The sequence below is a fragment of the Gorilla gorilla genome, chromosome 4 (assembly GCF_029281585.2).
Source record: "Gorilla gorilla gorilla isolate KB3781 chromosome 4, NHGRI_mGorGor1-v2.1_pri, whole genome shotgun sequence".
Lineage (NCBI taxonomy): Eukaryota > Metazoa > Chordata > Mammalia > Primates > Hominidae > Gorilla > Gorilla gorilla.
Genome location: NC_073228.2, coordinates 131171652 through 131183944, shown reverse-complemented (window position 1 = coordinate 131183944; position 12293 = coordinate 131171652). Strand labels below are relative to the sequence as shown.

The 12293-nt window shown below is 40.0% G+C and overlaps 1 protein-coding gene across 3 annotated transcripts in view; it reads right to left on the bottom strand.

Moving 5' to 3' along the window:
* The window catches only part of MEGF10 (multiple EGF like domains 10), a 233414-nt gene that overhangs the window by 169017 nt on the left and 52104 nt on the right, over window positions 1-12293 (bottom strand). For 2 of the 3 annotated variants that reach the window (XM_063706741.1, XM_063706743.1), the window contains exon 1: window positions 1832-2725. The exons of the other annotated variant lie outside the window; for it this stretch is intronic. The gene's annotated coding sequence lies outside the window, so the exon portion shown is untranslated. Of the gene's footprint in view, window positions 1-1831; window positions 2726-12293 lie in introns of those variants that run through there. 3 annotated transcript variants of the gene reach the window in all.

Sequence of the window (12293 nt, the reverse complement as noted above, 5' to 3'; positions counted from 1 at the left end):
ATACTCATGCATAGCCATTTTTAAAATATAAAACCTAAAACAGTGCTTGACATGTAATAGATGTTTAATAAATACTTACTGAACAAATGAGTGACCTCTAAAAAATAGGTTAAAGAAAGTATATTAATGCAAAGGATTTCCAAGGAGGTATACAGGCTGTGAACTGAGTGTAGATTTCCCACCTCCTCACCTGTTCCAAGTAGTCTTTGGTGCCCATCCATGACCCACCACCCTATAAATTCCAGCTCTGCCGTATACACCTTTATTTTTCCAACTGAAAGTGCCACAACAAAAAAGCAATACAAAGATCATGTCTGAGCTAAGTTTGACAATAGGTGGTAGTGAAGCTTACAGATGAGCACAGTCTTCAAAGTCCATCCAAATAGGAATAATAGCTAACACTTACTGACAGCTAATAGAAACTATACTAGAGGGATACAACATAGTTAATGCTAGCTATACAATAATAATAAAGCTAATTCGTGCCTACCATGTGTCAGGCTTGTTAGTCCTTCACATGCATTAACTTACTTAATCCCTTTAACAATTGTCTGATGTAAGTGCTATTATTATCATTTTGATTTTACATATGTGGATAAACAGATTAAGTAACTTACCCCAAAATCACAGAACTGAAAAGTGGCAGAGTTGTGAGCTGAACCCAGGCTGGCAGGTGCCCAGAGTTTACCAACTGAACTCTTTGACCTCTCAGTGGTAAAATTAAAAGTTCCCTGCAAGCTGACCTCTTGGAGCACTCGTGTCAGGAAGATGACATTTCTGGATAATATAAATTGGCCCCAGTATTTCTGTCCATAAGGAATGAAGCATTTTTATTTGGGAACCCTATACACAAAGTGAGACCCAGGATATAAAGGAGTAAGGCAAGAAGAACAAGAAGAAATGTCATTCTCTTCTGCCTTGGCACAGCATGGTTATCACAGCCTAAGAACAATAATAATGGCTAATCTTGGCTAATAAGATCTCCAACTTTGACTTTCTCCTAAATAATGTGGGTCCTTGCATGAGGATATTTTCTAAAGAAGCAGCAAAGATATTGCCATCATTCATTTGCTCAGTGGTGTCACTAAGAAAAATACTTCCAGAAAGAAAATTAAGGCCAAAACACTTCCTTAAACCAGGCGTAAAAGTCCTCTAACAAGGAATTTAAAAGAAAAAGATCAACACCGGATTTATCTTTCTTAAGTAACTATCACTTGAAAAACCGTCCCTCCCAGCACTCCTTAGGGAGCCAAGCATACTGACAAGGCCCCTTTGGTCTAAGACTGCGACCTCACACCCCTGCTGATCGCTGAGAACTCAGGAAGGGGGAGCATCCCGCCAGCCTAGAGCGTTATCTGCACAATCTGAATACCAAGGACGGGAGAAAGAGAAGTTTAGAAAACAGTGAAGATCCCAGAAAGGAAGTTCAACCGACCTAGAAGAAAGGGCCCAGCTGAAACTGCCTTTCAAGCTCAGTCCGATTCCCCACAAATCTCCCTACATCCAGCTATATCGCCCGGCAAAATGAAACAAACACAAGGTAAGGCAATACAAGGGCAGGAATTATGCAAAATAAAATGCGTAATGAGGGTGTCTCTCCATCAAAAATACTCCAGGATTTTCCTACACAATCCCATGTAACAAAACCAAATGCAAACAACAATAAACCCTTAAGAAGCCCATGAACAACGCAGACTGAGCCCATCTCGCCCCACCTCACGCCGCACCCCGGTACCCTGGCTAAGGAAAATGTGACCCCCGCCCATGAGAAGCCTTCCGGCGTCCGGCCAAGGTCCAGCAGCCGCCGGAGTTGAGTTTGCCCAACTCTTACCCAGGTCCAGAGATCTTGAGAATCGCAGCGCAACCTTTTCTCCCCGGTCTTCACCCAAAGCCAGCCAAGACACAAAATCTGTTCCAATCAACGCGGGTAGCGTCCAAGCAGCGTCCCAGAAGAAAGCGATCTTTGGGAGTCTTCTTTCAGGCGTAAAGGTGGAGAAGCGGGAAAGAGGAACGTCTCGACGCGTTCCCAGTTGCCCAGTTTTGCGCACCGGGAAAGTACTTGCTGCAAACTTGAACAAGGTTTTCTCTGTCTGGCCAGAGATGCTGGAGGGGGTGGGGGCGGGTAACCCGAGCCGGGGCCGGGATTCGAGCAGTTGCCGCTGCTGCAGCTGCTGCTGCCGGGGCAGTGGCCGCTGGGGGGTTGTCGCTTGGCGCCGCGCGCAGTCCCTAGCGCAACATGCAGGATCTTCCCGGCCTGACTGCTGCACCTCGATCGTGAGTCGCCCCTGCCTGAGCGGCTTCCACCGCCTGGTGGGTGACCCCGCCAAAGGCCTGGTCGCGAAGTTAGCAAATGTTGGGGTCACCGCAGGGGGTGACCGAAGGGGTGTCAGAGTGGGTGCCCGCCTGATTCCCAACCCACGTTGGGTGCAAGTCCTTCGTCAGAGTCCCTGGGAGGTGTTCTAGACCCTCTGTAAGGATTTGTGGGACGGTGGCCGGCGCCCGAGCGGCCAACTGGAGTGGACGGCGGGTCCTCAGTGGTGTCGGGGAGAAAGCGCAAAGGTGGGACCCGGAAAGGATGGTGATTAAGCCGTGCCAGAGAATGTGATGTGGCAGCAAAGTACATGGAAAGCTGGGGCGGGGAGGTGAAGGCAGAGGGTGGAGGGTGGGATAGTCTGCTTTACCATGGAGGGGCGGAGAGAGAACTCCCCGGACTCGCAGGAAAATCCCCTCAGGTCCTCGGAGGCCTCGCGCGGCAATTTATTGGGGAATGGCTCCCTCTGCCGACTCGCCGAGGAGGCCCCGGGAGGCCCAGTGATGGAATGTTAAAACCATGAACGGGCTTTTCCATTTGTGGGTTAGACAGGACATGAATTCTGGAATCTGCTTCTCTGACTGTTCATCTTCCTCTTCCAGACTAAAGAGTTTTCCAGCTTTTACAGGACCCCAAAAGATACAAATTTGACTGCTGCAAAGTTCTTTCTTGTGTCGTTGAATGCTATCCCCCTCTCCCCCCAAAAAAACAAAAACAGGCTTAAGCCCCATAACCACTCCAGGTAACCATCTCCTACCAGGCTTCTCTTCCTCCCATTAATAAGAACTCTTTCTTTTTAGAGAGACTTCAAGAGCGTTCGAGTCCCTACTCAATAACGCTCCTGGAAAATAGTACAGACTCCATATTATGTTTGAGTGAATAAATGAATGGAATGAATGAACATAGATATGTTTGAAGCCCCTCACCATCCTCTTTACTCTCCCTGGAAATACACAGGGGAAGACTGTTTTGGTGTTTGTTTATTTGTTTGTTTAGCAGTCATCATTGCCCCTTCTCTGGTAACAGTACCTCCATTTTTCTTTGAGATACCATCTCTGCCACAAGGACAGCAAGTCTGGGTGGGAAGGTCAGTCAGGATGGTCCAGCTTTTCCCTGTCCAGAAGAGAGCAACTGACCTCAGCTAAGCCCCTCAGGCCCTCTCTGCCAGGAGTTGGAACTTTGATCTGGGCAGCACAGGCACAAATAATTCTAGAGGTGATTAATCCATATGGCTGTTTTCTAAGGAAATTGGCTGTTAGTTCATGCCACTTATTACCCAAAGATATTTTGCTTTATGAAACTTGGTTGCCCCACTTTCCTTTTAATTTTTTAATCAACTTTATTGGGGGATAAGTTACATTCCATATATTACACTCATATTAATTATACAGCTTCATGAGTTTTGAATAATGTACACACCCATGTAACCACTGCTTCAATCAAGATAATGAACAATTCCATCACCTCAGAGGGTTGTCTTGCACCCCTTTAAAGTCAACTTCTATCCCACCTCATATTTGGCCCACTTAGCTGTTTTCTGTAACTACAGATTAGATTTGTCTTTTCTAACATTTCATATGAATGGAATCACTTACATATTCCTTTGTGTCTGACTTCCTTCACTCCACACAATGTTTTTGAAACTCATTAATGTTGTGCCTGTATCTGAAGTTTGTTCCTTTTTATTGCTGAGTAGTATTCCATTGTATGGATATACCACAATTTGTTTACCAGTTTACCAAATGATGGACGTTGAGGATGTTTTCAATATGGGGTTATTATGAATAAAGCTGCTAGGAACAATCTTTAACAAGTCCTTTTGTGGACATACATTATTATTTTTCTTATCTTACAGGAGTAAAATTATTAATACAGTAACTGTGTGTTTAACTATATATAAAGATGAACTGCTTTCCAAAGTGGAAAACATTTTACATTCTCACCAGCAAGATATGATAATTGCTTCACATCCTCATCAACACTGGGTGGTTTCTGTCTTCTTATTTTTGCCATTCTAGTAAGTATATAGTGGTATCACATCGTGGTTTTAATTTGCGTTTCCCTACTGACTAATGATGGTGACCATAAAAGATGTTTACCAGCTTTTCATGTGCTCTCATGCCACCTGTTCTTTGATAAAGTGTCTGAATTTATTGCCCAATTTTTAATCAAGTCTTTGGATTCTTATTATTGAGTTGTAGGAGTTCTTTATATACCAGGCATTTGTTAGATATGTATATAACAAATATACACTCCCAGTCTGTTTCTTGTCTTTCAATTTCTTAATAGTGTCTTTCAAACAGCAGTTTTTAATTTTGATGAAGTCCAATTTATCAAGTGTGTTTTTGTGTGTGTGTGGTTGTACTTGTTAGGTTTTACATAAGTAATCTTTGCTTACCCCAACGTCATGAAGATTTTCTATGGCTTCTTATACAAGCTTATAGTTTTAGCTGTTATATTTAGGTCTACAATCTATTTGATGTTAACCTTTGTGTATGGTATGAAGTAAGGGCTGAGGTTCATTATTGTCTACATGGATATCCAGTTGTTTTGGCACCATTTGTTGAGAAGATTATCTTTTTTCCCATTGAGTAACTGGATACCTTTATTGAAAATCAATTGGCCATAGATGAGTGAGTCTATTTCAGGATTCACTCATTATTCCTTTCATTTGATCTATATTTCTATTCCTATGCCAAAACCATACTGTTCAGATTGCTATAACTTTATAATAGGACTCCAACTTAGATGTAATAAGTCTTCCAACTGTGCTCCTTTTATTTTTTTTCAAAATTTGTTCAACTCTTCTGCTTTTGTTTTTGTTTTTATTTGGTTTTCATCTTCCATGTAAATTTCAGAATTCACTTGTCAATGTTTTAAAAATTCACTTTTCTAATTGAGAGTGCCTTGAATCCATTGATCAGTTTAAGGAGAACTGACATAACAATATCAATTCCTCTAACCTATGAACATGTTATATCTCTCCATTAATTTAGGTATTCTTTAATTTTTCTCAGCAATATTTTGTAGCTTTGAACATGGCAGTATTACACACAATTTAAAAAATGAATCCCTAAGTATTTTATTTTTAATATTTCATAAATGGAATTATTTTTGAGTTCTTGTTTCCAATTGTTCATTGCCAGTATGGAGAAATACAGTGGAATTTTGTGCAGTACCCTCACATTTTGCAACATGGCTAAATTTACTTATTCGTTCTAGTAGTTTTTCTTTTTCAGTTTGCTTAGGATTTTCTACATGCTCTGCTTCTTTTATTTATTTGTCTTGCCTTATTTCACTGGATAGGATGCCCAGTACAACATTGAATACAAATGCTAAAATTAATATCCCATCCTTGTTGCTCATCATAAACCAAATCAATCTGTCTTGTACCATTAAGTAGGATGTTAGTTGTAAGTTTCATTAAACTCCCTTTATTAATTGAGAAACTCCTTCTATTTATAGTTCATTAGAAATTGTTTATTTTACCACGAGTGACTATTGAATTTTGTCAAATGTTTTTCTGTATCAGTTGAAATTATTATACAGTTTTTCTCCTTTTTTCTGTTAGTTAATTGAACTGCTTATTAAACTTGCCTTGCATTCTTTGGTTAAAGCTTACTTGGTCCATGTAATGTATTATACATTTGATATACTGTTGGATTTGATTTGCTAAAATTTGTTCAGGATATTTGTGTCTATACTCATTAAAATTATTGGTCTGCATTTTTATTTTCTTGTTATCTCTTTGGTTAGAAGTTCATCAATTTTTAAAAATCAATTCAAAGGATCAGACTTTAGTTTCATTGATTTTTTTCTATTACTTACACATTTTCTACTTTGTTGATTTTAGCTCTTACCTTTACTATTTCCTTCCTTCTATATACATTAGATTTATTTTTCTCTTCTTTTTTCTTTAATTTCTTAAAGTCAAATTTTTGCTTACTGATTTTTAGATTTCTTTTTTCTTATATAAGCATTTAAAATTATAAACTCCTCTCTAATAACTACTGTAACCATGTTCCACAAATTTTGATAACCTGTTTATATAGTTCAAAATATTTTTTCTTTAACCCATAGGTTATATAGAACACTGTAATTTAATTTCCAAATTTCAGGGAATTTTTTAGGTATTTGTTTTATTGATACATAATGTTTTACATATTTGCAGAATACATGTGAAAATTTGTTACATGCATAGAGTATGTTACAAGGGGAGCATCTCGGGTATTCATCACCTTGAGCATTTATCATTACTATGTGTTAGGAACATTTCTAGTCCTCTCTTCTAGCTACTTTGAAATTACAACACATGGCTGCTAACAATAGTCACCCTTCTCTGCTACTGACCATTAGAACCTACAACTTCTATCTAACTGAATATTTATACTTATTAACCAACCTCTCTTCATGTCTCCCTCTCACTCACACACTCTTCCCAACATTTGGTATCCATTATTTCACTTTCTACTTTCAAAAGATCAACTTTCTTAGCTCCCACATATGAGTGAAAACATGTGATATTCCTCTTTCTGTACTTGGCTTATTTCACTTAATGTCCTCGAGTTCCATCCATGTTGCTGCAAATAACACGATTCCAATTTTTTATGGCCGAATAGTATTCCACTTTGTGTATATACCATGTTTTTTAATCCATTCATCAATTGATGGATGCTTACATGGATTCCATCTCTTTGCTATTATGAATAGTGCTGCAATAAGCATGGGGCACAGGTATCCTTCTGATACATTGATTTCACTTCCTTTGATTAAATACCCAGTAGTGGGATTCAGATATATTTTTATTTATTTTAATTTAATTTTATTACAGCCAGCGAGAATAGTTCATCTTATTTCAATGCCTTTAAATGTGCTGAGACTTGCTTTATGGCGAAAATATGGTCTTTCTTGGTGAATGGTTCATGTGCACCTGAAAACAATGTACAACTGCTGCTGCTATTGGGTAGATTGTTCTAAAAATGTCAACTGGGTCTCATTAGTTGACACTGTTCGTCAAGTCTTCTATTTCCTTACTGATTTTTACTATCTTTATTCTGAACACTACAACATAACTAATGCAATCTTAGATTAAGTAGAATTTTTGGTGGTGGTAACTATATCACTCTGTTAACATAGAATTTATAATCTACTAAAATTCCAATTATTTTTCATATTTGCTATTAATCTTGACGTCTTAAAATATTATTTGTATTTTTAGTTAAGAATTTCATAGTAATTTTATAAGACTGTTCACTTAGGTCTATCAAATTCCATTTTTGTATATGCAGTCCATCTTTAGAACCTGTCAAGGGCTTGGTGGAGCTAACTCTTTTCCTAGTATATTAGCTAGGCAGCTTGAAATCATGATATTGGGAATTGATCAGAAAGCCACGATGCTCTTGAACAAATAATTATTAGACATGTAGAAGCAGATAGAAATAAAATGCATATTCTAATAGAGACTTTCCTCTCAATTTATATTTATTCACATCCTGTAGTATAGTCATTCAACTGCTGATAAATTCTACGATTCTATTATTACATCCAGTCTACTTTCTTCATCTGATCCACAAGGATTTTATGAGATATTTTTTCAATTACCTTATAAATCCAGATATATTCTCATTTGTTCCATTTACCTGTCTGCTAATATTTTGAATAAAGAAAACTAAGTCACCCTACCAGTTCTACCTCTTAGCAAACAAGATTGGCTTCTTATACCCATAATTTCCTTTCAGTAGTGCTCTCAAATTATGCTTCTAAATCTGTGATTTAAAAGCTTGCTTAGTTACAGCAATAGACTAGAGTTCACAGAGTTTACCTTCTTCCCACTTAAAAAAATAGAAGTGGGGGTTACAGCAGAGTATAAACTCATAAGTATGGCAGAAGGTTATCATTTTTTTTACTTCATTCAATTCTAACAACAAGAGGCATGTATAATTATTCCTGCTTTACAGGTAAGAAAAAGAAGGCTCAGAGAGATCAATTATCTTGCCCATGATCCCATATCTAGTGAGTGGCAGAGGGAGGACTGACCCTGGGTCTGACTTCAAAGCTTATGCTCTCTCTACCACTTCACCTGCCTCAGAACTACATCTGTTTATTCTGGTCTTCTGATTGCTTACTGTGGTTCCTCAAATCTCACCATTATGCTATATTTAAACACTTTTTCCTCATAGTCACTGAAAATCTGCACTGAAAAAAAAATGTTCAGGAGCCTTAAAGCTCTTGTGTGTACACAGCTTTATCTCTCCCCACAACACAAATGCAGGCAAGATTGGAAGAGGTCATGTCTTTAGCCATAGGTCTCAGCCAAGGGACGTAGAGGATTAGAAAGGTGGGGTTCTTGGCCCATGAGTCTCCTCCCAGATGCCTTCATTTCGGTCTTCTTCTTCCAGTCCTAGATATTTTTTAAGCTCCCTTCTCCAGTATGACTCTTGTCCAGGTTTTTGAAAAGATCACTGTCTTTTAAAGGTAGTGGAGGAAGAAAGGGAAGAGCAGAACAATGGATGAGGAAATTGTATTTGCAGCCTTGGACCCTGTATCAGGAGTTAGGAGTACTTTTCTGTCTTCTTCATGTAACATGTCTTCACAGATTTAAGGCAATCCTAGTATTCTTACTTTGAAAGGGGCAACAATGGGATTCCAAATTCATCCGTTTATTTCCCCTAGCTTAGTGTTTTCCCCCAAAAAAAGTTTTAATATGATCCACAGTAAGAAGTACATTTTTCATTATGAACAAATTCTTATCTTTGTAAGTATATAATTAGAACAAGTTTCACGAAACAACACTTACTCTTACCATATGTAATGCCCTCTCATGTTTTCTTAACGATGCTTCTCGAACTTTAATGTGCTCATTCATCAGCTAGAGATTTTGTTAAATATGAGGTTCTGATTCAGTATCCGGGGTGGAGACCGCATTTTAACAAACTCCTACGTGGATGTTTCTTTTTCTTGGATTGCACTTTGAGAAGCAAAGTTCTATTCTGTATTGTTTTATTTAAATGTTAAATTACTTTTAGGACTCCCAAATGTGTCTGGACTGGCAGTTTGTAAAAGCATTGCTGGTGTATTGGGGCAGCATCCCTATCTAGGATATTCTTGTAAACGTAGACTTACTGTGGAGTGGGATCATGCTTGGAAGTAGTTCACCAAGAAACAGGATTTATCTTCCATATACCAAGACCAGAGAATCACAGAAGTAAAGACATGAATATCTTCCTGAAATTGCTTTTTTTAAAATTTCAACATTTGATATGGTGAATACATCTATTACAATTTGGAATAAATAAATCTAAATATTCTGCATAATGAGGACTTATGAATGTGTGTGAAAAGAAAGTTGCAAAAGTTGACTGAAGGTGAATATGGCAATGATGTAAGTATCAGGGGGAATAAAACATTTCCTGTAGTATGATCTTCTTTTGTCTGCAATATGAATGCATACTGTATCAGTCAGGGTTCTTGTTTTCAAGTAACACAAACCAACTCCAACTAACTTAATAAAAACAACACTGAGGGATTCCAGAAGAGAGGGCAGCTGGGAGGCCCAAAGTTAAAAATGAGCAAGAATCCCTTTAGAGGACCCGGAAAAAAAAAAATCAAAGCCATGGTCTCAGAGCTGAACCAATCTGGTCAGGCTGTCCCTGCTGAGATTGATGAACTTGAACCATTTCTTTCCTTAGTCTTCACATGATGCTCTCAAGATCAAAGTCACAGGAGAGAGCATTCATTTGGCTGAACTTAGGTTTTGCACTTCCTCCTGACTATTCTGAGAAAACAGGAAGGCTTTGGCCCTTCAGACTTCCATAGTGAGACAGGTGCCTGATACACCATCCTTCCAGAAGCACAGAAAAGTGGGGAGAGGGGATGTTGTCCCAAAAAGAAAAGAGGATACCACTGGGAAAAGAAACTATTAGATTGGTGCAAAAATAATTCCAGGTTTTGCCATTAAAAGTAATTAGAAGTAATGGCAAAGCCTGCAATTACTTTTGCACCAATGCAATAGATTCTAAGTCATCAATAAACTATACTGGACACAGCGCTGCAAATTGGTCAGGCCTTTATTACAAGTATAGCAGTAAAGTAAATGGGATTTCAATTTTGGGGAACCATGGGCATAGTCTCAGAGAGTAAATCATAATTGGTGCATATTCGAAAGTGTATCCAAATCCACTCCTTGAAGGACTTAATAAAAGGCATCAGAAAACCAACTTCGACACCACCAGCAACCACTGCTGCAGCCACCCCAACCCCTATTCCTTTTCCCCTATAGGAAAAAACTAAGAAACTCAAGAGGAGTCATCAGAATTCCTGCCATGTGGGAGTCATCAACCCAACGGGTGACTTTTTTTCTGCTCCACATATAAGAGGTAAGAGGAATATTTCTACCCTCCTATGACAGGTTAAGTAAAAATGGAGGGGGAAGCAAGAGAAATAATCACAGTGATGAAGAATGCTAGCAAGAGGTACAAGCCAGCCATCTCCAACCCTAGTTAGACTTCTGTGAAGTGGGTCAGGCAGATTTACTCTCCCCACACATTTCAACAGGAGGAAAGGAATTGGAAAGAGATAGTAGGCAGCTTCTGTTCCCATTGTTTGGTGAGGCAAAAATGCCTGAGTTTCCTTAGGGCCAAATCGACACCACAAGAGGTATCTGGGCTTAAGCAATCTTGTCCCTACCCTGCCTAAGAGGGTTGCCTGCTAGTGGAGGAGCACAGCCAAGGAGCGGGAGCTGAAGGTGGAGGGGGCAGAAGAACTCGGGTTGTGGTCATCACCCACATCAGATGCCTGTGCAACTGGGGCCCCTGCTAGGCCTACTGAAGAGCCTGCCCATGCCCTGCCCTTCAGTAGTGTCCAGACATCTGCCACAGGCACAGTTGGCCATCCCGTGTGCACCACAGCAGCAGCAGCTAAGCAGATGCCTGTCCTTTCCTTCATCCCTGCTCCAAGACCCCAACATTCCAGGAGATACAGAAAAGATGAAGGAAGAGCAGGAAGCAGAGGAGCAGGAGAGAAGCAATGTACACACAATTCCCCCAGGGTAGGACCACTGGCCCCTGGTCATACCTGGACTGACAGGAAGAGTGAAAAAGTGGATATAATCTGAGACTCGAGATATAAACTTAAATTTTTAAACCTGAAAGTGTCTGAAATGCCACAGACGCTTCCTGAGACATCGTGAAGGGACAGAAAACTCTCATCAAAGCATGCCTGAAAACAATGTAGGAGAAATCAAATAAAAGGGCTTCATGTTAGTATCCCACTGACTGTCCAATAAACTGGTTACACAGCAAAAGAAACTGACTTCCAGTACTTTAAGCAGAAAAGGAATTTATCGAGAAGCTACTGGGTGCTGAGTATAACACCCAGAGGGCTGGAAGACTAGGTTAGGAAGATGGTGCAAGGACAGAATGAAGTTCTGCTCCCAGAGTTAAAATCATTCCTCGGAACTGGTCTGGGAAAGCCCTGCCACTGGATGCCAGATGCTGGAGTTCTCACTGTCAATGCCTTCAGCCCTGGACACTGACTCTGAGGCAACCACTGCCTCTGGGAATAGGAGGTTGCTGACTTCCCTGAGCTGCCAAAAGAATTCTCCATTGTCCCAGGTTCCAATTCAAAGCCCAGGGCTGATGCATCTGATTGGCCAAGCCCCAGACGCATGCCCAAGGCCCCTTTGGAAAGGAGTCCTAAGAAGCAAGTATATGCCCTTTGTTGTTTCTCTCCTGCGAGGAAAGCTCTTCCTCTCAGCAAGTCTCATAAGCAGCGTTGCTATAAGCCCATACGGTGCTTTGTGCAAAATGAGGAAAATGCATGCCTCTAGTTGGGAAAATAAGCAGGAATCTTTCCTTTCTCCAGTGGCTACAGAACACTGTCAGGAATCAGGGATCACAGCATGCCTGGATTTCAGTCTCACGTGCCCTCTCTGCTGGGAGCCTTTGTGCAGTGCACAAACTGCACACGTGTATGTAGTAGCCCT